This window comes from Phyllobates terribilis, unplaced genomic scaffold (assembly GCF_046119375.1).
Source record: "Phyllobates terribilis strain yellow unplaced genomic scaffold, ASM4611937v1 Scaffold_8__6_contigs__length_399053987, whole genome shotgun sequence".
NCBI classification, from domain to species: domain Eukaryota; kingdom Metazoa; phylum Chordata; class Amphibia; order Anura; family Dendrobatidae; genus Phyllobates; species Phyllobates terribilis.
In genome coordinates, this window is record NW_027362768.1 from 287712301 (window position 1) to 287736011 (window position 23711).

The window sequence follows — 23711 nt, forward strand, 5'->3', positions numbered from 1 at the left end:
CTACTACAACAGTTAAAGGGGACCAGCCCTAAAGAAAACTCACTGGCAGCAATGGATGTGGAAATACAAATGGACAAAATTAGTGAACTGCTTCTTCAGTTGACCTGTGAAGAATTGAGAACAGTATTGGAGAGTGTGAACAGAAAGAGAAACTGTCTTATAGGAACTTGTTGCACCAGATTGATGCAGGATTACAGAAAGGCTACCAGCCAGATGAGATTGTTGAGGGGGTGGTGAAAGCGATCAGCCCAGGACTGAACCTCCGTAGGATGCTAGAAATGAAGAGTCAATTGACCTTGCAACAGCTGAAGAGGATTTTAAAAGGGCACTATAAAGAAGAGAGAACTTCAGAATTGTTCTACTGACTCATTAACCTCTCACAGAAAAAATAATGAATCACCCCAAAGTTTCTTGTTCAGAGCAATTGAACTGAAGGATAGACTGTTGTTTGCATCCAGAGATGTAGAAGCGGGGGAGAAGTTTGATGCTGGACTAGTCCAGAAGAAGTTTTTGAGATCATTTGGAACGGGGTTAATCATCAAAGACATCAAGTTGCAGCTGAAACAGTACCTAGAAGATCCTGGCATTCTGGACGAAGTCCTAATTGAAAAAATGAATGAGGCAGCTAGTTTGGAGTCAGAGAGCGAACAGAAGTTAAAGAAAGGCTCTGCTTCTAAAATCACCAAAATGAGTCAGCTGAAGTTGGAGACCCCCGGTGGCCAATCCGAAGATCATCATGGAGACCCTTCAGTGCCACCTCCAAGAGGGAACCTTAAATCACCAACAAAAGAGAGAACCGCCAGCACTGACTGGGAGGACGTAATAGGAGAACTGCGAGCTGTGTTGATTGAGGTGACAATGTAATTCGTTCCAGGCCAGAACCTGTATCCCTCAAACCCTGGAGTGGGTTCCAAACCAGAAGATACCCAGCTTGTGAAGCATGCCGTTCATTAAATCAGAGTATGGTGTGTGTCCACTGTCTAAGATGTAGTGAGGAAGGACATTATGCCAAGAAATGCCAATGGTCACGGTCATTTTGGTTAAAAGACAGGAGGATGCCAGTGTGGGGCGACTGGCAACCGCTACACGGAGGAGGCCCCAGAAGTAAATCCAAATCTCACCAAACCCCAGAATGGCGCATGAGGTAAAATGGCTGCATCAGTACTATCCCCAAGTGTGTTCCAGTCTACAACAGCTGCAAGAGAGACAGGGACATCAGTTACTTAATGCCCAGTGCGAAGGTCAAACGATGTACTCCTGGGAGGAGGATTCCTCGGTCAATAGCCTCATCAGCCTAATTGGTGAAAGATGCTTTATACAGTGCCAGCCAGATGGACTCCTGGTAAAGGCACTGTGGGACACAGGAGCCCAAGCCAGCCTTTTAAATAAAGAATGGATAAGGCGCTACCTGCCACATACCTGTTTTCGGTCGCTAAAAGAACTCTTAGGACCAGTGGAACTCTACAACAAAGCTGTCAACGAGACTGAAATCCCTTTCATAGGCTGGGTGGAAGTGACTTACCAACTGAGGGCCATGAAGAACAGCAACACCATTGAGCTTTTGGCACCTTTTCTCGTGACCAGTGATCAGAACGTGGCAGAGGATCCTATCCTGGGTTACAATGTAATTAGTGAGATTATCACGAAACACAAGTCAGGGACGCTGGTGGTGGATGCAATTGCCACATCACTTGCCATACCCAACGCCGTGGAGGAAAATGTGGTTCATACAGTAAAGAAAGCACAGAATACAATGGACCTAAAAGAAGTCAAGGTAGGCTGGCGCCCAACCATCATCCCTGCAAACCAAATGGTGGGGGTGAGGTGTGGAGTCCGGGTACAACCGGCAAGAATAGTCCAGAAAAGACTGTTCGTGCCAAAAGACTCCACAGAACTTCCCGAAGGCCTAGTTCAAAGTGAGACTGTGCTTACGATTCCTACTGGTGGGTTTGCTCGAGTGACAGTACAGGTGATGAATACTACGAAACACGAAATTAGACTGGATCAAAAACTGTGTTAGGTCACTTTGAAACCGTTAAAGAAGTATATCCAGCCAGTGTGATACCCGCCCAGGGGTCTACCTTGAATTCAGTCTCCCCACCAAGAAACAGGAGTTGCCCAGGGGAGGAAATTGCACGACCCACCTCAGGGTCCTTGGATCCCCCAGTATCCCTGGAACACTTGTGTGCTGAAGATATAACGATAGCAAAACAGATGCTGAGAGAAGAGTGTCATGCATTCTCTGAAGATGACTCTGATATAGGCTATATCCCGTCGTTGCAATTGAAAATCAATTTGAAAGACATGACCCCAGTAACCAGAAGTTACATGTCTGTGCCGAAACCATTACACCGTGAAGTGAAAGAGTATTTACAAGATCTAATCAACAGAGGTTGGGTCCAAAAGTCGAAGTCGTCTTATTCCTCTCCTATTGTTTGTGTTAGGAAGAAGGACGGTACGTTGAGACTCTGCTGTAGTTACCGGGAACTAAACCGAAAGTCAGTACCTGATCGGCACCCAATACCAAAGATTCAAGATATGCTGGATAGCCTATCAGGAAGTACCTTGTTCTCTGTCCTTGATCAGGGTAAAGCATGCCATCAAGGGTTTGTTGAAGAGTCCAGTAGACCCTTGACAGCATTCATCACACCGTGGGGGTTATATGAGTGGATCCATATACCGTTTGGGCTCAGTTCAGCTCCAGCAGAATTTCAGAGGAGCATGGAGACCTGTTTGAAAGGATTGAAGGACGATATCTGACAACCGTACTTGGATGACAATGTGGTACACAGCAAAACCTTCCGGGAGCATGTTGAACACATGAGGACCATATTACAGCGGTATCAACAACACAGAGTTAAGTTGACCCCAAAGAAGTGTGAACTGTTCAAAAGGCAAGTCCGATTTCTAGGGAAAATTCTGTCCGGAGAAGGATATACCCATGGACCCAGCAGAAATCTTTCTGGTACTGGCCTTAAAAGACAAGTGGCCCTCTACTGTCGGGGAGTTGAGGCAGATCTTAGGATTCCTCTCCTACTATCGCACTTACGTTCGGAACTCTTCCAGGATTGCCACCCCGCTATACTACCTCTTCTTGAGGGGACGACAGAGTCAACAACATCCACGGAGAAAAAGAAGAACGCGGGTAGGACCAGGCTTAAAAGAAACAACGCAGTTTCATCTCAACAGCCCATTCTCTGGACAGCAGACAACCAGGAGGTATTGGAAGAACTAGTGGACTACATGGTAAAACCACCCATCTTGGGATATCCTGATTTCAATTTACCATTTGTTCTTCATTGTGACGCTTCTCAAGTTGGACTGGTAGCTACCCTGTATCAGCATCAAGATGGAAAATTGAGAGTCATCGGTTACGGTTCTAGAACGTTGACAGACGCCGAGAAGAATTACCATCTACATTCTGGAAATTTGTAGTTCCTGGCACTGAAATGGGCTATCTGTGAACGATTTAGAGATTATCTCTACTACAGCAAAGAGTTTGAGGTATACACTGACAACAACCCTTTGACCTATGTCCTTACTACAGCCAAACTGAATGCAATGGGTCAGAGATGGGTCGCTGAACTAGCTGACTTCAAATTCAGCATCAAGTACAGGCCAGAAAATGCAATGGGGATGCTGACGGATTGTCGAGAATGCCACTAGAGCCTGAGGAGTTCATGCAAGAATGCTCAGAGGAAGTCAGTCTGGAAGCAATTGAGAGCACTACCCAAGCAGTACAAGCTTATCAGGAGGAAGACACACCATTGTGGTGTCCGTTGATGGTGGAAACCACCATAAAAGCGAGAGAACAAGATCACCCCCTGTCTATTCAACAACTACCAAAAGGGAAAATTAGTAGAGCACAATGGGAAGATCATATAATTGGTAGAATACTACTTTATGTGGACCAAAATCGGTTTCCAAGTAAATGGGAGAGAGACAATGAGTCACCAGCAGTATCTGTTTTAATTAAAGAATGGACGAAGCTCTACCTCAGTGAAGACGGTATCCTGTATCGTAAGGGAGGACAAAACCGGCAGTTGGTACTACCCAGAGTATTCCATAGGTTGGTCTTCAAAGAACTCCATGAAAACATGGGACACCTGGGAGTGGAAAGGACAACAAATTTGATCCTTGAAAGTTTCTTCTGACCGTACATGCAGAGAGATATTGAGAGGTACGTGACCAGGGAGTGTGGGTGTCTGAAAGATAAACGTCCCAACACATCAACCCGGGCACCTATGGGCAACATCCAAACTACTTATCCGTTTGAGATGGTCTCAATAGACCTTCTACATCTCGAGACGTGCAAGGGTGGTTAAGAATACATCTTGGTGGTGATGGACCATTTCACTCGATTTGCTCAAGCATATGCCACCACTAATAAATAAGGTCGAACAGCGGCAGAGAAGATCTTCAATGATTTTGCTTTGAGGTTTGAGTTCCCTACGAGGTTACACCATGACCAAGGAAGAGAATTTGAGAACCAGCTCTTTGCCAAGCTAGGAAAGTACTGTAGAATTCAGAGATCCCACACAACGCCCTATCACTTAGAGGGTAATAGACAAGTGGAACGTTTTAAATGGACATTATTGTCGATGTTGCGCACTTTAACAGCTGATGAGGATAAAGACTGGAAGAGCTCTCTGTCAAAAGTGGTACATGCCTATAACTGTAGAAAGCGCAATGCAACGGGTTACTCACCCTTTTTCCTATTGTATAGACGATCTCCAAGACTGCCATTAGACATCATGTTCGATACTCCGTCGTCAGAGATTTACAGAACGTATCCGGAGTACGTTCGGAAATGGAAGGAACGGGTGGCAGAGGCATACAACATAGCATCCAAAGTGGTTAAGCAAGGACAGAGCAAGAGTAAAGAGTACTATGATCGAAAATGTTATGGAGCAGAATTGGCATCGGGAAGCCGGTTGCTAGTCAAGAACGTACGTGAGAAAGGCGGTCCAGGAAAACTTAGTTCGTACTTTGAAGACAAGGTGTATGTGGTCGTAAGGAGGAAAGCTGATGACAGTCCAGTATGAAATCCGATTGGAGGATCGAAAATTACCAGTCCGTGCGGAAACAGGTGACTCAGGAGAAGTACAGGAACTTGCAGAGGCATCTCCAAGAGCATCTGAGGAAGCGCTGAAAATGAGTGCGGCGGAAGAAACTCCTGTGACCAAAGAACCCATGGTATCTGAGGAACAACCTACCAGGAGGATGTCAACTCGAGAAGTGAGGAGGCCCTTGATGCTGACATACGAGACACTTGGTAAACCGAGTCAAGTGCCAAGGACTGTCGACTGGAAACAGGTATCTCTGTCTGTGGGTCAGTTAAGCCCACTTGAGTGGTATTCACCATCGAGAGGCAGTATGGAAGATGTTGCTTACTGGAAAGACTTGTTTTCATGCTTTGATTTTCCTTAAAAGACTTTGTAGAAACAAACAAAAAACTGTTAAAGCCTAGTGAGAGAGAGCTGGTTGAAGACGTACGAAAAGCTCCAGCTGAAGAGATGCTGATTGTTTTAATGGTGTTAATTGTTTATTTCTTACAGGCGTCCTACGAGAAAAAGGTCGTAAGAATAGGTTGTTATCAATGTTTATGAACGTTATACCAATTTGACAATGCCAATCTGTATATGAAGTTATTCAACTTTCACCACTGTCTCAGAATTGGTCAGATTGACCAATTAAGACGAATGTCGAGGACGACATTAAAAAAGGAGGGAAGAGTGTGACATGCAGAAGTAGTGCTGTTGCTTTAAAAGCATTCAGCAACTATTAGAAGTAACACAAGCACAGGAGACAGGAAGTGTTGTGCTCCAGAAGCATCCTGCAACTAGAGGGTTTAACACAGTCACAGGAGAAGGGGAGTGTTTTAGCAGAGCTCCAGGGGGATTGTGGGGAAGTTGTTTACTGTCTGGCTGGAGCCGATGAGAAAGGTGGTGTGTGTGTTCTGTATCTCACTGAAGTGCCCCTGCAAGTGAAAAGGATTCAAGTCAGAAGTGAAGCTAAGCACAGATCAGGTGGAGTTCCTGAACTAGCAGTGCAGAGTATTGTCAGGCAGAAAGATAAGGACTGGAATAAATGGTGTCACAGGGATCATCTCCCTCAGCAAACCCCCCCCTCCTCCATCTCACTGTGCTGTAAGGAATGCTGTGTTCATTAATGTGTCTTTGCATTAGAACTGTTCTGTCCTGTACTACTGGAAAGACTGTGTACTACTGTGCTGCAAAGGAGATTGTACTGTTGTTACTGGAGCCTGTTGTACAAAGAGACACTAAAATTGCACTGGCCATGTCTCATTAAATGATACTGTTCTATCGTTTCTGAGGACTCTTGTCAAATGTGTCTGGTCAGCAATTAAATCTATCCTGTGCCTGAGAGAAGCTGCAGCCTATGGTCGCCCTGAGTAATGGTTCCCCCAGGATTCCAACGAATTCATGTAACCGGTCTCACCCCTAGCTGAACTTAGGCGGCATACATGTAACATTTGGTCAGTATTCGATCAGTATTTTTTCTCAGGAGTGGGAGGCAAAACCAGGAGTGGGTTTTGCCACAGAATTGGTGACTTGTTTCTATTATACCTTTTCCCTGATTGTTCCTCACCTGGTTTTGGCTCCCATTCCTGAGAAAACATATTGACCGAATACTGACCAAATACTAATAGTGGGGCCGTGGCCTTAGTGTATTGCTAGTGTAGTCTCCAGCCATCAGCATGTGGATATTTTAATGTTATAACAACTATGGAATGAAATTTGAAGACTTTACCTATTAAATGTGCCTATTTACTGTTTTTTTTTTGCGTCCATAAGATAGGTTATCAATATCTGATCAGTTGAGGTTTCATACTAAACACCCCCACCGAAAATCTGTTGGCAGGTCACGTTGCAGTCAAAAATAAGACTATGGGGCTTGTAGGGTATTAGTCACTCCGCTGCTTTTGAGGTAGGCACAGGAAGTGTTTTTTTAAAAAATGTCCAAGGCGGGTTTATTAGAACTTCATAAACAGCTCCGCATAAACAAAACAAAACACAGCGTTTTTCGGCACAGAGTAACAAATCAGAAAATAAACAGTCCATGCAGTACTGCGGGTTCGCCCGCTCACAGTCAGTGTCCTTTAGCACAAACGCGCTGGGGTTCTCCACACCTCCAGCCACAGACACTGAATGAGACACTCTGTCTCCATTTTATGTACAAAAACCATGCCCTGTCATAGAGATATGTGAGCAGCCATTCCCTCCCATCTCTTATGACTGCTCATAAAAATCATCCCTGATACGCCCTCTTAACCCTCTCAGCACTACGTATGCTGGAGCATGCTTTCCCGGGTATACATTACCGAAGCTACCAACCTGATACATATCTCCCCTTAAGGAGCTGTCCGGCGGCCATCTTACAGGCTGGAAGACCACAGCGCCACACAGTGTGTAAATGCCAATTCTCAGGTGCTGCAGCTCAGCTCCCATTTAAATGAATAGGAGCTGAGCTGCAAACAGGGAGAGATGGGTGTTGGAACCCAATTTATCTCATATAGATGACTTATCCAAAGGATAACTCATCAATATCTAAGTCCTGAACAACTGTTTTAAAGCGAACCTGTCATCAGGATTTTGCTAAGTAAACTACAGGCAGTGTCAGGTTGGCGCCGTTACACTGATTACAATGATACCTGGTTTGATGAAATCCGTCCTGTCCTGTGGCAGACTGTTGGGGGCTTTTGTTGCTGCTCTGTTATCACATTGATCATTGTGTCTTAAATAAACCTTAAGTGACCTGCCTCCTATTGTAAATACTGAACTTGCGCAGTTCATATTGAAGTCTTTTTTTAAAAAAAGTACCTCCAGAAAAATGGCGCCTGCGCCCGCGCATGGGCATTAGCAGCTATTGCTTACCAATAGATGCTACTACGCACGCACCGCAACTATTTTGCTGGAGTCAAATTTGAGCTATGTGTCATTACAAACACCACTTGTAGCGTTCATTTAAGGGCAGAAAGTGTGGCGGGAAGAGGAGTAGAGCAGAGCTGTGTGCCATTATAAACACCTCCAGCTTTCATCTCAGGGCACTGTCAGCTCTGCTCTAGTCCCCCTACCTCCCACACTTACTGCCATGAAATAAAAGCTGCAAGTGGTGTTTGTAATGACACCTAGCTCTACTCTACACAGTAATATCAGTGATGAGTGTCATTACATGTCTCATGTTCCGTTTTTACTCTCTGCAAAAAAAGTACCTACTCTGCTATCTCCCCCCTTGGATGAAGAAAAATTTGAATCTAAACTTTACATGCTAATCTCTCCGCAACGGAGATGAGAAGTTAAAAAAATGTTTACTCAGCTCTGCAGCCATTCCATTATGTGGCCAGTTTAACACGATGAAACCGGTAGAAGGTCCTCATTAACGTCTTTTTGGTATTTTTCTAAATAAAACCAGCAAACACATCTTCCCTCTGCTCTGCCAGCCCTGCAGATTTCACAATGTGGCCTACATGGTGTTATACTTGTCCTGTCATGTTGTCTTTTTTTCTCCTGGCAGTAGACTCTTAGAGTCTCTGTTGGACCAGTTAGTCTTAAGCAAGTCAGAACATAAACTGTATGACATGGATATTTGCTTCTATTGGATGGAACATATGTAATATATATTACTTTCAAAACAGTGGACGACATTTTGGTATGTCCCAAATATTCCCTAAGTAAAATTTGATGAACAAGGAGAAGCACGATTAGCACTCTCTGACACACAAGTACGGTAAGTTGATGCTAGTGTTTGTTGATTGGTGGGATCTGATTGTAAGGAACTCCACTCATCCTCAGAATGAAGGAGCCTACTTTATCTTCTTAAAAGTAGTACCCCTTGCTGCACCCAGGGAGATCGACACCAACAACTCTTAGTATTGTGACATATCCTAATATGCACTAATAATAAATATAACTACTACTAATAATAATGATATGCAGTAACATTGTGCACTGGGAACAGGGTTGTCACCAAGAATTTCAGGGCCCCATACTGGCAAAATTTTTGGGCCCCCTTGAGACTCCACTTAGGCTCCACCCCTGCTCCGCCTCCATCCCTCAAACCTTCTACAGTCCCACCGGCCCATTCTTGGAAAAACTCCACTTCTGCACCACGTCCTCACCAATCACACATTACCAGTTCCCAGTGAACACCAGATCACACACATAGCCATCAGCTTTTGTTTTGGCCAAAAGATTTTTACCACGATAAGGTAGACTTTTCTGGATGGGCCCTACTCTACTCTAACCTATTACAAATTTCTTAAAATATCCAATACTCTTTTTCAGGTATATTTTTCTTTATTTTTCTTTAAGGGAATGTGTCATATACATTTTTTTAAATGACCACAGACAAGGGAAAAATACCACCACACCATGACCACACCACATATTACCACCACATAGTGACCGAATAATACTACAAACAAAGATCAAATGCCTCCACACCATGACAAGACCAGATATTACCACCAAATAGTGACCGAATAATACCACATACAAGGGACAAAGACCGCCACACCATGACTGGACCACATATTACCACCACATAGTGACCGAATACTACAATACTGATCATTAATAAAAAAAAACAATATTACCATAAATGCCATTATATACGGGAGCTCTGTACATGGTATACAGTGCATAATGTAAGTGTACAGGTAATATAGTGATCACCAGTGGCATTATACACAGGAGCTCTGTATATACAGTAGTGTCAGTGTACAGGCAATACAGTGATCACCAGTGACATTATACACAGCAGCTCTGTATATAGTGTACAGGTAATACAGTGATCACCAGTGACATTATACACAGGAGCCACAACACAACACAACATACAGTTTTGCTCAAAAGTTTACATACCCCGGCAGAATTTTTCCTTTCTTGGCCTTGTTTCAGAGACTATGAATGATAACAAAAAAAAACTTTTTCTCCACTCATGCTTATTGGTTGGGTGAAGCCATTTATTGCCAAACTACGGTGTTTTTCTTTTTAAATCTTAATGACAACCAAAAACATCCAAATGACCCTGATCAAAAGTTCACATACCCCAATTCTTTTTTTTTATCAGATAAGATTTTTATTGAATTTTTCCAAATACAACATAAACAAACATTAACATACATTCCCATATAACCACCCCCACCCCACACTCTTTGACATACCCCAGTTCTTAATACCATGTATTGTCCACTCTAACATCAATGACAGCTTGAAGTCTTTTTGTGGTAGTTGTGAATGAGGTTCTTTATTTTCTCAGATGGTAAATCTGCCCATTCTTCTTGGCAAAAAGCCTCCAGTTCCTGTAAATTCCTGGGCTGTCTAGCATGAACTGCGCGCTTGAGATCTCCCCAGAGTGGCTCAATGATATTGAGGTCAGGAGACTGAGATGGCCACTCCAAAACCTTCACTTTGTTCTGCTGTATCCAATGACAGGCAGGGGTGGATTAAGAGTAGCAAGGGCCCCGGGCAGTTTAGAAGGCGCGGGCCCCCCCCACACACACCTGATTTATCATGTGACATGTCACATGATCCCCTGTGATAGATCATGTGATAGTTCACGTGAAATTAATTTGGCACAATATTAATTATAATATTTTTTTTTAGGCTGTGTGCCCACTATGCGTTTTTTAAGCGTTTCCGCAGCGGCAATTCCGCTGCAGAAACGCTTAAAAAACGCTTGGTAGAAGGTCTGCCAGGTTCCCCAATGATAATCCGCATGTGCTGTGTACATGCTGCGGAAATTTCCGCTGCGGAAAAATCCGCAGCATTACCAATTATTTTGCGGAAGCGCAGCGCTTTCGCCGCCATTGACTTGCATTAGATCGCATGGATTACGCATCACTGTATATGTAGATGCGGAATCCATGCGTTTCAATGTGCGGATGGTACCCGGGTGTGGAGGACAGGAAACTCTCCTCCGGACCCGGGTACCATAGAACCTGTAAAAAAAAGAATAAAATAAAAAATATACATTATACTTACCTTCTGATGGCCCCTGGTGTCTTTATCCGATGCGTCCTGGCTTGCCGGCAGCTCGCGATGGTCTGAAAAGGACCTGCTGTGACGTCATTTAGTCATGTGACAGGTCACGCGACCGCTGACGTCGGCAGGCCATCAGAAGGTAAGTATATATTTTTTATTTTTTACCATTCTTTTACGGTCACACTATATAAATCCATGCCGGTTGCATGGATTTATACAGTGTAACCAAGTTGTCAAGCACTTTCCAAGTGATGCTAAAATCGCTTGTCAACCCGCATGTGGAAATGCAAGTGAAGAACGCTTCACATCCGCATGTCCCTGGCAGGAAAACGCATGTAAAATCCGCATGTACAATCCGCATGTAAAATCCACATGCGTTTTTTTCTGCCAGGGAGATGCAGAAACGCTCAAAAAAAATCTGGAACATTTCTGTATCGTGGGCACATAGCTTTACATTAATTGTATGACTCAATTAATTGTATTGTATTAATTGTATGACTCAATATTGAGCACACGTAGCCATCTATACACAGCGGGAGGCTGCACGGTGCCATCTATACACAGCGGGAGGCTGCACGTAGCCATCTATACACAGCGGGAGGCAGCACGTAGCCATCTATACACAACGGGAGGCCGCACGTAGCCATCTATACACAGCGGGAGGCCGCACGGCGCCATCTATACACAGCGGGAGGCCGCAGGGCGCCCCCCCCGAGTCAGCAGGAGGCCGCACATTGCCATCTGTACACAGCAGGAGGCCGCACGTAGCCATCTATACACAGCAGGAGGCCGCACGGCGCCATCTATACACAGCGGGAGGCCGCACGGCGCCCCCCCCAGAGACAGCAGGAGGCCGCAATGCGCCATCTATACTCAGCAGGAGGCCGCACGTAGCCATCTATACACAGCAGGAGGCCACACGTAGCCATCTATACACAGCGGGAGGCCGCACGGCGCCCCCCCAGAGACAGCAGGAGGCCGCACGGCGCCATCTATACACAGCAGGAGGCCGCACGGCGCCATCTATACACAGCAGGAGGCCGCACGGCGCCATCTATATACAGCAGAGGGCCGCACGGCGCCATCTATACACAGCAGGGGGCCGCACGGCGCCATCAATACATAGTGGGAGGCCGCACGGCGCCATCTATACATAGTGGGAGGCCGCACGGCGCCCCCCCCAGAGACAGCAGGAGGCCGCACGGCGCCAACTATACTCAGCAGGAGACCGCACGCAGTCACGTGTGCAGTCACGCACACACACAACCATATACAGACATATGCATACACGCATAAACACATTTGAAACACAAAAATACATATAAACAAACATCACACAATGATATCTACCTGCACACACACACATACACACACATACATACACATACATACACACACACACATACATACACACACACACATACACACACACACACACATACACACACACATATACACACACATATACATACACACACACACATACACACACACACACATATACACACACACACACATACACACACACATACACACATATACACACACACACATATACACACACACACATACACACACACATACACACAGACTCACCATCCCCCGGCTCCATTCCTCCTGCCTGCTCTCTCTTCTGCGTGACGTCTCCTAGCAGTGACGCGGCCGGGCCAGTACAGGGAAGTTAACTGCTGCAGTGCTGGCCCGGCCGGAGAAGAAGTAGCGGCGGCCGCTGCTGGGGGAGCGGTCCGGGGCCCCCCCTCCCGCCACTGCTACCGGTATGTGCCTCGGCGGCCCACACATATAATGAGGGCAATCCGGCATTAGACACCCCGCCCGAAGCCGCGGGCCCCAAGCAGGCTCGGGGCCCCGGGCGGTAGCCCGGATTGCCCTCATTATAATCCGCCTATGATGACAGGTCGACTTGGCCTTGTGTTTTGGATTGTTGTCATGTTAAAGCGTCCAAGTATGTCCCATGCTCAGCTTCCGGGCTGATGAGTGCAAATTTGCCTCCATAATTTGCTGATAATGTGCTGCATTCATCTTTCCTTCAACTTTTACCAAGTTTCTAGTGGCTTTGTAGCTTACACATTCCCAAAACATCAGCCATCCACGTCTGTGCTTTACTGTAGGAATGGTGTTCCTTTCATCATAGGCCTTGTTGACCTCTCTCCAAATGTAATGTTTATGGTTGTGGTCAAAAAGTTCAATTTAGGTCTCAACACTCCAAATTACCTTGTTCCAGAAGTTTTGAGGCTTGTCTCTTGTGCTGTTTGGCATATTGTAGACGAGATACTTTGTGGCATTTGCGCAGTAATGGCTTTTTTCTGGCGACTAGACCATGCAGCCCATTTTTCTTCAAGTGCCTCCTTATTGTGCATCTTGAAACAGCCACACCGCTAGTTTTAAGTCCTGAATTTCAGCTGATGTTATTTGTGGGGTTTTCTTTGCATCCCGAACAATTTTCCTGGTTTGGTTTTAACAGAGCTCATGATTTTCATTTGTTAATGACAGTTTGAACGCTGCTGACTGGCATTATCAATTCCTTGGATATTTTTTTTGTATCCCTTTCCTGTGTTATACAGTTCAACTATCTTTTCCCGTAGATCCATTGACAATTCTTTTGCTTTCCCCACGACTCACAATCCAGAAACGTCAGTGGCTGGATGAAAGATGCAAGAGTCTGTCTGGATCCCAGAAACTCACTCAGCTTTTATGCACACACACTGATTACAAGCAAACGGGTCACAGGTGAGGATGTTACCTTTAGTAGCCATTCAAACCCATTTGTGTCAAATTCTGTGCATGTTATCAGGTCCAAATCACCAGGGTATGTGAACTTTTGATTAGGGTCATTTGGATGTTTTTGGTTGTCATTAAGATTTAAAAAGAGAAAACACAGTAGTTTGACAATAAATGGCTTCACCCAACCAATAACCATGAGTGGAGAAAAAGTTTTTTTTTGTAATCATTCATATTCTCTGAAACAAGGCCAAGAAAGGAAAAATTCTTCTGGGGTAATGTTAACTTTTGAGCACAACTGTAGTACAGTATATACAGTGGGTACGGAAAGTATTCAGACCCCTTTAAATTTTTCACTCTTTGTTTCATTGCAGCCATTTGGTAAATTCTAAAAAGTTCATTTTTTTTCTCATTAATGTACACTCTGCACCCCATCTTGACTGAAAAAAAATAGAAATGTAGAAATTTTTGCAAATTTATTATAAAAGAAAAACTGAAATATCACGTGGTCATAAGTATTCAGACCCTTTGCTCAATATTTAGTAGAAGCACCCTTTTCAGCTAGTACAGCCATGAGTCTTCTTGGGAATGATGCAACAAGTTTTTCACACCTGGATTTGGGAATCCTCTGCCATTCTTCCTTGCAGATCCTCTCCAGTTCCGTCCGGTTGGATGGTGAACGTTGGTCGACAGCCATTTTAAGGTATCTCCAGAGATGCTCAATTGGGTTTAGGTCAGGGCTCTGGCTGGGCCAGTTAAGAATGGTCACAGATTTGTTCTGAAGCCACTCCTTTGTTATTTTAGCTCTGTGCTTAGGGTCATTGTCTTGTTGAAAGGTGAACCTTTCTGTACTTGGCCGCATTCATGTTTCCTTCAATTGAAACCAGTCGTCCTGTCCCTGCAGCTGAAAAACACCTCCATAGCATGCTGCCACCACCATGTTTCACTGTTGGGATTGTATTGGGTAGGTGATGAGCGGTGCCTGGTTTCCTCCACACATACCGCTTAGAATTATCACCAAAAAGTTCTATCTTCGTCTCATCAGACCAGAGAATCTTATTTCTCATAGTCTGGGAGTCCCTCATGTGTTTTTAAGCAAACTCTATGCAGGCTATCATATGTCTTGCACTGAGGAGAGGCTTCCGTCGGGCCACTCCGCCATAAAGGCCCGACTGGTGGAGGGCTGCAGTGATAGTTGACTTTGTGGAACTTTCTCCCATCTTCCTACTGCATCTCTGGAGCTCAGCCACAGTGATATTGGGGTTCTTCTTTTCCTCTCACACCAAGGATCTTCTCCCACGATTGATCAGTTTGGCTGGACGGCCGGGTCTAGGAAGACTTCCGGTCATCCCAAACTTCTTCCATTTAAGGATTATGGAGGCCACTGTGCTCTTAGGAACCTTGAGTACTTCAGAAATTCTTTTCTAACCTTGGCCAGATCTGTGCCTTGCCACAATTTTGTCTCTGAGCTCCTTGGGCAGTTTCTTTGAGCTCATGATTCTCATTTGGCCTGACATGCACTGTGAGCTATGAGGTCTTATATAGACAGGTGTGCGCCTTTCCAAATCAAGTTTAATTAAACAAAGCTGGACTTCAATGAAGAATCATCTCAAGGAAGATCACAAGGAAATGGACAGCACGTGACTTAAATATGAGTGTCTGAGCAAAGGGTCTGAATACTTATGACCATGTGATAGTTCAGTTTTTCTTTTTTAATAAATTTTCAAAAACTTCTACATTTCTGTTTTTTTTCCAGTCAAGATGGGGTGCAGAGTGTACATTAATGAGAAAAAACATGAACTTTTTAGAATTTACCAAATGGCTGCAATGAAACAAAGAGTGAAAAATTTAAAGGGGTCTGAATACTTTCCATACCCACTGTAGTGTATAATGTCAGTGTACAGATAACACACTGACTCACCGGTGACGTCTCTAGGTGAAGTCCTTCATCTTCGCTTTTCTCCTTCATCCAGCACAGACCGCCATCACTTCTTCCAGCCAGGACTCGTCTCTGCATAAAATAACACACAGTTATGTAGAGCACATTTCCCAACTTTTACATTACACAGCTTAATACAGACATGCACCCACCATTAATATATAATTAGTTATTATGCAACCCACCATTCCAAATATAAATTGTAATCCACCCCTGTGCCCCCACTAACTGTAAATAGCCACTTTCCCCACCTAATAAATATATAAATTAATTAGAACCTGTACTCTTTCTCCCAATTTATTACCAGTCACACTCCTGCATCCTCAACGACCCTCACACTCCTGCATCCTCAACGACCCCTACTCTGCACCTCCTGCTCCTCCAATTCATTATATTTACACGCACCCTCTGCCCCAATTCATTATACCATGTCCGTGCTCTCCCCACCCCCACCCTCTATTCATCATCATTTCCTCTCCCCCACTCCCAATTCACCATTTGCTCTTCCCACCCCCCAACTCCCAATTCACCATTTGCTCTCCCCACCCCCCACTCCCAATTCATCATTTGCTCTCCCCCCAACTCTCAATTCATCATTTGCTCTCGCCACCCCCATTCACCATTTGCTCTCCCCACCCGCCACTCCCAGTTCATCATTTGCACTCTCCACCCCCCACTCCCAGTTCATCATTTGCTGTAATCACCCCCCACTACCAATTCACCATTTGCTCTTCCCACTCCCCACTCCCAATTCACCATTTGCTCTCCCCACCTTCCACTCCTAATTCACCATTTGCTCTCCGCACCCTCCACTCCTAATTCACCTGTTACGGGTCCGGGTGGTGGAACCTCTGTGCTGGGATGCAAGGAGGGACCAGAGGGGCGTGACTAAGCGCCTACTCGGACCGACCCTGGCCACACGGCGGCTTAGTCGACTCCGTGAACCAAGGAGGGACCGGGTTGGGGAACCAGGTGCCACTCTGGGACTGACCTTGTGTGAGAGCAGGCGACTCCCACGGGTCAGATGGCTGAGGCTGACAGGTACAGCGGAAGAGTACAGCAGGTAGCTTGACGGGTGCTCCGGGTAGGCAAGCTGGTGGGTACGGCTGGTAGCCAGACAGGTGATCCAGGTAGACAAGCAGTCGGACACAGCAGGTAACCTGACAGGTGATCCGGGTAGGTAAGCTGGCGAGCACGGCATGTAGACAGGCTGGCGGGCACGGCAGATAGACAGACTGGCGGGCACGGCTGATAGACAGGCAGGCGGGCACGGCTGATAGACAGGCAGGCGGGCACGGCTGACAGACAGACTGGCGGGCACTGAAACCCGAGGGCTGAGGAGAGTGTTAGCACACAAACAACAACCTTGCACAGGCACCTCCATTTTGGAGGAGGTGCTTTAAATAGAGGTGGACCTCCGGCCATTGGCCGGGGACTCTTTAGGATGGCGCGCGCAACCCCTTTAAGAGGGAGTGAGCATGCGCGCCCTAAGCACAGTGCCCGGGAAGCTGCGCGCGTTGTGCGCAACAGCAGCAGGGAAGCTGGAGGACGCCGGACCAGGACCACGGCGGTGAGGGGAGCGGCGTCTCTGCCCGACAGGAGGCAGAGACGCCGGCGCTACATCACCATTTGCTCTTCCCACCCTCCACTCCCAATTCTCCATGTTCTCTCCCCACCCTCCACTCCCAATTCTCCATGTGCTCTCCCCAGCCTCCACTCCCAATACTCCATGTGCTCACCCCCCCTGCCACTCCCAATCTTCCATGTGCTCTTCCAAACCTCCACTCCCAATTCCCCATGTTCTCTGCCCACCCTCCATGTGCTCATCCCCCCCCACTCTCAATTATCCATGTGCTCAATCCCCCACTCCCAATTCCCCATGTGCACTTCCCACCCTCCATGTGCTCATTCCCCCACTCCCAATTCTCCATGTGCTCATCCCCCACACTCAATGCATCATGTGCTCTGCGCCAAGACTATTTAATTAATTCTATTTAAAAAAATAAAGTTTTCATACTTAACTCTGCAGCTGTACTAGCATCTTGGTGCTCTCTGCAGGCGCGTACGCGATGAGTCATCACATATGTGTCTTCACCAGCGCATCACTGAAGGGGAGGAGGGACTCCCTTGGAGCTACTGCACGGCCGTTCAGTCTTGAAGGCTGTGAGCGCTCCTAGGGTCTTCCGGCCTCCCTGCAGCTGCTGCTTGTGCACGCAGCTTCCCTGGCTCTGTGCTTAGGGCGCGCGCGCGCCCTCCCTCTTAAAGGGGCCGCGCGCGCCGTCGTAAAAAAGTCCCTGGCCAATGGCCGGAGAGCTTTCCCTACAATAGGCACCTCCTCCAATATGGAGGTGCCCGTGCAAGGTTGTTGCTTTGTGATACTTACTTTGCTTCAGCCCTCAGGTCCTCTGCAAGTCAGTCCTGTCCGCCAGTCTGATCTTCAGTCCAGTCCGCCAGCCTGACTACTCTCCAGCCCGACAGTTCGTCTACAGTCCAGTCCGCCAGTCTGTCTATGGGCTCTGCCCGCCTGCTTAACTGGGAGCACCTGCCTGTTACCTGCTGTGCCCGTCTGCCTGCTTACCTGGAAGCACCTGCCAGCTACCTGTTGTGTCCGCCAGCTTGCCTACCCGGAACACTCGCCTGGCTATCTGCCTAATCAGCCTGTTTGTTTACCCGGACCGCCCTTCAGCCTGCCTGTTGAAGCTCGTCCGCTGTAGCGGTCAGTTCCTGCCTTCTGACCCGTGGGAGTCACCTGCTCTCATACAAGGTCTGTCCCAGAGTAGCACCTGGTCGCTCTGCTCGGTTCCTCCCTGGTTCACGGAGTCGACTGAGCCGCCGTGCGACCTTGGTTGGGCTGAGTAGATACTTAGTCACGCCCCTCTGGCCCCTCCTTGCACCGCAGCACAGAGGTTCCACCACCCGGATTCGTAACATAACATCATTATACTACCACAATTTTCATGAAAATAGCTTGTTAGTGATGCACATTGCATCACTAACAACGCTATGGGGGCAGTGTACATAGCAACTAGGAAGTGACAGGTTCCCTTTAAATAAATACTTGATTTAAGCAAAAGATAATTTTATTTTTATTACATATTCCTTTGCACGCTAGTTTTACATCTTAGGTGAGTGAGACTATCAAATGTGTATATGGGCTTCTTAATTCTTCCCAACAGAGATATTGGTTTTCAATATGCCCAATTCTCTGCTCCAGCTGGAGATAAGCCTGGCAACTAGTGATGAGCGAGCATGCTCATTACTCGAGATTTATGAGCATGCTAAGGGTGTTTCCCGAGTATCTTCAGCGTGCTTGAATGTTATGTTTGAGTCACTGTGTGTGCATGATTTGCGACTGTTTGACAGCTTTAATACATGTGAGGAATGCCTGTTGTTTCTTAGGCATTCCTCACGTGTATTAAAGCTGTCAAACAGTCACAAATCATGCACACAGCGCAACTAAAACATAACACCCGAGCATGCTGAAGATACTCAGCGACGGTTAACAGAACATACTCGCTCATTGTTGGGCACACACCGGGACTGACTGGCGTGAGCGTGGTTAGTGATCCCACTGGACCATGAACCGAGGAGTGCCTGGAGGGGTGTGACTAAGTATTAACTCGGTCCGACCAAGGTCGCACGGCGGCTCAGTCGACTCCGTGAACCAGGGAGGAACCGAGCAGAGGGACCAGGTGCCACTCCAGGTCAGACCCCGGTCACAGCTGTTGACCCACACCGGGGAATGCAGGAACAGGCAGGTTAGGCTGGCATACAGACAGGTCGGTACTGGCAGGCACGGCTGGTATGCAGACAGGTGGGTACTGGCAGGCACGGCTGGTATGCAGACAGGTGGGTACTGGCAGGCATGGCTGGTATGCAGACAGGTGGGCACTGGCAGGCACGGCTGGAAAGCAGACAGGTGGGTACTGGCAGGTAGGAACGCAGGCAGGATAGTGACCAGTACAGACTGGGATAAAGGAATAGAGCCGCAGGTGCGGCAAACAAGCAGAGCAGAGCAAAACCCGCAGGTGCGGTAGACGAGCAGAGCAGAGCAAAACCCGCAGGTGCGGTAGACAAGCAGAGCAGAGCAAAACCCGCAGGTGCGGAGGACAAGCAGAGCAAAGCAATACCCGCAGGTGCGGTGGACAAGTAGAGCAGAGCAAAACCTGCTGGTGCGGTAGACAAGCAGAGCAGAGCAAAACCCGCAGGTGCGGTAGACAAGCAGAGCAGAGCAAAGCCCGCAGGTGCGGTTGACAAGCAGGGCAGAGCAAAACCCGCAGGTGCGGTAGACAAGCAGAGCAGAGCAAGACCCGCAGGTGCGGTAGACAGGTAGACAAGCAGAGCAGAGCAAAACCCGCAGGTGCGGTAGACAAGCAGAGCAGAGCAAAACCCGCAGGTGCGGTAGACAAGCAGAGCAGAGCAAAACCCGCAGGTGCGGTAGACAAGCAGAGCAGAGCAAAGCCCGCAGGTGCGGTAGACAAGCAGGGCAGAGCAAAACCCGCAGGTGCGGTAGACAAGCAGAGCAAGACCCGCAGGTGCGGTAGACAGGTAGACAAGCAGAGCAAAACCCGCAGGTGCGGTAGACAAGCAGAGCAGAGCAAAACCCGCAGGTGCGGTAGACAAGCAGAGCAGAGCAAAACCTGCAGGTGCGGTAGACAAGCATAGCACAGCAAAACCCGCAGGTGCTGTAGACAAGCGGAGCAGAGCAAAACCCGCAGGTGTGGTAGACAAGCGGAGCAGAGCAAAACCAGCAGGTGCGGTAGACAAGCATAGCACAGCAAAACCCGCAGGTGCGGTAGACAAGCGGAGCAGAGCAAAACCCGCAGGTGCGGTAGACAAGCATAGCACAGCAAAACCCGCAGGTGCGGTAGACAAGTGGAGCAGAGCAAAACCCGCAGGTGTGGTAGACAAGCAGAGCAGAGCAAAACCCGCAGGTGCGGTATACAAGCAGAGCAGAGCAAAACCCGCAGGTGCGGTGGACAAGCAAAGCAGATATACACAAGGTGCTTAAAATGAAGTAGCGAGTGGACACTAAACTCACAAACAGAAGTACAGAGACAACGAGTTGGAGTTAGGTGCAGGTTCAGACACTGCAGGAAAAGGGAAGATACGAACATAGCGACAAACAAGTAACGAGCTAGGACACTGTTCAGGCAGGAACTGAACCAGGAACAAGATACAGGAACGAGCCTGAGAACTCAGCCCCCAGGGTGGCGGAAACAGACTAGAAGTCACAGATACAGGTAACGGGCCTGGGTATACAGCCCCCAGGGTGGCGGAAAACAGACAAGCTACAGGACAGGACCTGGCAGGAACACACAGAAAGATAGTGTTGCTCAGGCACCTCCTACTGGGTAGAGAGGGTTTAAGTATCCAGTGACTCACAGCAATAGGCTGCGGACGCATTAGGAGTGCGCACACAGTAACTATAAGAATCAGGCAATAACCGCGCCGCCGCCCTAAGCAATCAGACAAGAGACATGCACACAGCAGGTACTGGAGCAAAGTGTGCAGCCTGGACTGATAGGTAAGATGGCGGTCTTGCATGGTGGGAGGTGGTAAGCCATGCCAGCACGCCGCCAGAGATGTTACACTCATCACTACTGGCAACCACTTATTTACACGTCCCTATTGAAAAAAAAGAACTCTACACAATTGGGGATACGGTCAGGAAAAAAAATCTGTAGACTCTTGTGTTCTTTATTTTGATACCCTTCAACAAGATATCTAACAGTGAGTGTTATAGAGAATGTAGTTGCTTCTGGACAATAGGACTTGACAGGGTTGAATCATCACTCTAAACTCTTTTTTTTATTTAATTATTCTCCAAGTATTGCAAAGTTATGCATTTTGTAACATGCTCCATGACCTTATTTAGCTTCCTTATCTCCCGTACACTATGCTGCAGTGTTGAGCAGTTCAGGTTCCTTCATTAGCTCCTTTCAACTGCTGCTCAATAATATCCATACACTGTAATCAAACAGTATGTGTATAGGACTGTCCCTGTCTTTTGCATCACTGCTACCCAACCCTGTACTGAGACAAGGGAATTTCCTTATACAGGCAGAAGATAATGTATGGCTATTCCCGAGCAGCAGTCAAAAGCAGCTTCTAAAAGGAACAGCGCTGTAGAGTAGTGTTTGGGAGAGAAGGAAGCAAAACAGGGTAAAGAAGTACATTGCTAAAAATCTTAATTTTGCAATGCCTCCTGGAGGATAATTAAATAAAAAAGTGTTTTGATATTCTTTTCAGGAAATATCAGTGTTTTACATCACTATAAATTACAATACTGTTTATGCTCACTAGACCTTTCAACAAGGTTTTGTGGTATTGAAGGGAGATGTTTCTGTGATTATTAGCATCTGAATATAGGAGAGCCTTACTTGTGTTTGCTACTTAAAGAGGTTGGGTGACCTCAGAACAGGGGCATGCATAGAAATCATGGGGCCCCATAGCAGAAGTCCTAATTGGGGCCTGACTCCCAAAAAAATAATAATATTCAGAGGGGTCATAGACAAGCATATCTCACAACTTTACAGCCCTTACAAAGTAATTTTGCCCCTATTAAAGCCCCACGCACTAAGATTCCTCTTTCTGGGCCCTATAAATTATTATGCCAACAAATGTGCCCCCCCAAACACAGTAAGAAACCCCCACAGGGAACTTCTCCACAGTGCCCTCCACATGTACAGTACAGACCAAAAGTTTGGACACACCTTCTCATTTAAAGATGTTTCTGTTTTTTCCTGACTATGAAAATTGTACATTTACACTGAAGGCATCAAAACTATGAATTAACACACGTGGAATTATATGCTTAACAAAAAAAGTGTGAAACAACTGAAAATATGTCTTATATTGTAGGTTCTTCAAAGTAGCCACCTTTTGCTTTGATGACTGCTTTGCACACTCTTGGCATTCTCTTGATGAGCTTCAAGAGGTAGTCTCCGGAAATGGTTTTCACTTCACAGGTGTTCCCTGTCAGGTTTAATAAGTGTGATTTTTTGCCTTATAAATGGGGTTGGGACCATCAGTTGTGTTGTGCAGAAGTCTGGTGGATACACAGCTGATAGTCCTACTGAATAGACTGATAGAATTTGTATTATGGCAAGAAAAAAGCAGCTAAGTAAAGAAAAACGAGTGGCCATCATTACTTTAAGAAATGAAGGTCAGTCAGTGCGAAAAATTGGGCAAACTTTGAATGTGTCCCCTAGTGCAGTTGCAAAAACCATCAAGCGCTACAAAGAAACTGGCTCACATGAGGACTGCCCCAGGAAAGGAAGACCAAGAGTCACCTCTGCTTCTGAGGATAAGTTTATCCGAGTCACCAGCCTCAGAAATCGCAGGTTAACAGCAGCTCAGATTAGAGACCAGGTCAATGCCACCCAGAGTTCTAGCAGCAGACACATCTCTCCAACAACTGTTAAGAGGAGACTTTGTGCAGCAGGCCTTCATGGTAAAATAGATGCTAGGAAACCACTGCTAAGGACAGGCAACAAGCAGAAGAGACTTGTTTGGGCTAAAGAACACAAGGAATGGACATTAGACCAGTGGAAATCTGTGCTTTGGTCTGATGAGTCCAAATTTGAGATCTTTGGTTCCAACCACCGTGTGTTTGTGCGACGCAGAAAAGGTGAACGGATGGACTCTACATGCCTGGATCCCACCGTAAAGCATGGAGGAGGAGGTGTGATGGTGTGGGGGTGCTTTGCTGGTGACACTGTTGGGGATTTATTCAAAATTGAAGGCATACTGAACCAGCATGGCTACCACAGCATCTTGCAGCGGCATGCTATTCCATCCGGTTTGCATTTAGTTGGACCATCATTTATTTTTCAACAGGACAATGACCCCAAACACACCTCCAGGCTGTGTAAGGGCTATTTGACCAAGAGGGAGAGTGATGGGGTGCTACGCCAGATGACCTGGCCTCCACAGTCACCAGACCTGAACCCAATCGAGATGGTTTGGGGTGAGCTGGACCACAGAGTGAAGGCAAAAGGGCCAACAAGTGCTAAGCATCT

At 46.8% G+C, this 23711-nt stretch overlaps 1 protein-coding gene across 1 annotated transcript in view; it reads left to right on the forward strand.

The window, feature by feature from the left end:
- The first annotated feature begins 8728 nt into the window (after positions 1-8728).
- The window catches only part of LOC141157295 (6-phosphofructo-2-kinase/fructose-2,6-bisphosphatase 4), a 107768-nt gene continuing 92785 nt past the window's right edge, over positions 8729-23711 (forward strand). The window contains exon 1 of the mRNA XM_073644357.1: positions 8729-8751. The gene's annotated coding sequence lies outside the window, so the exon portion shown is untranslated. The remainder of the gene's footprint in view (positions 8752-23711) is intronic.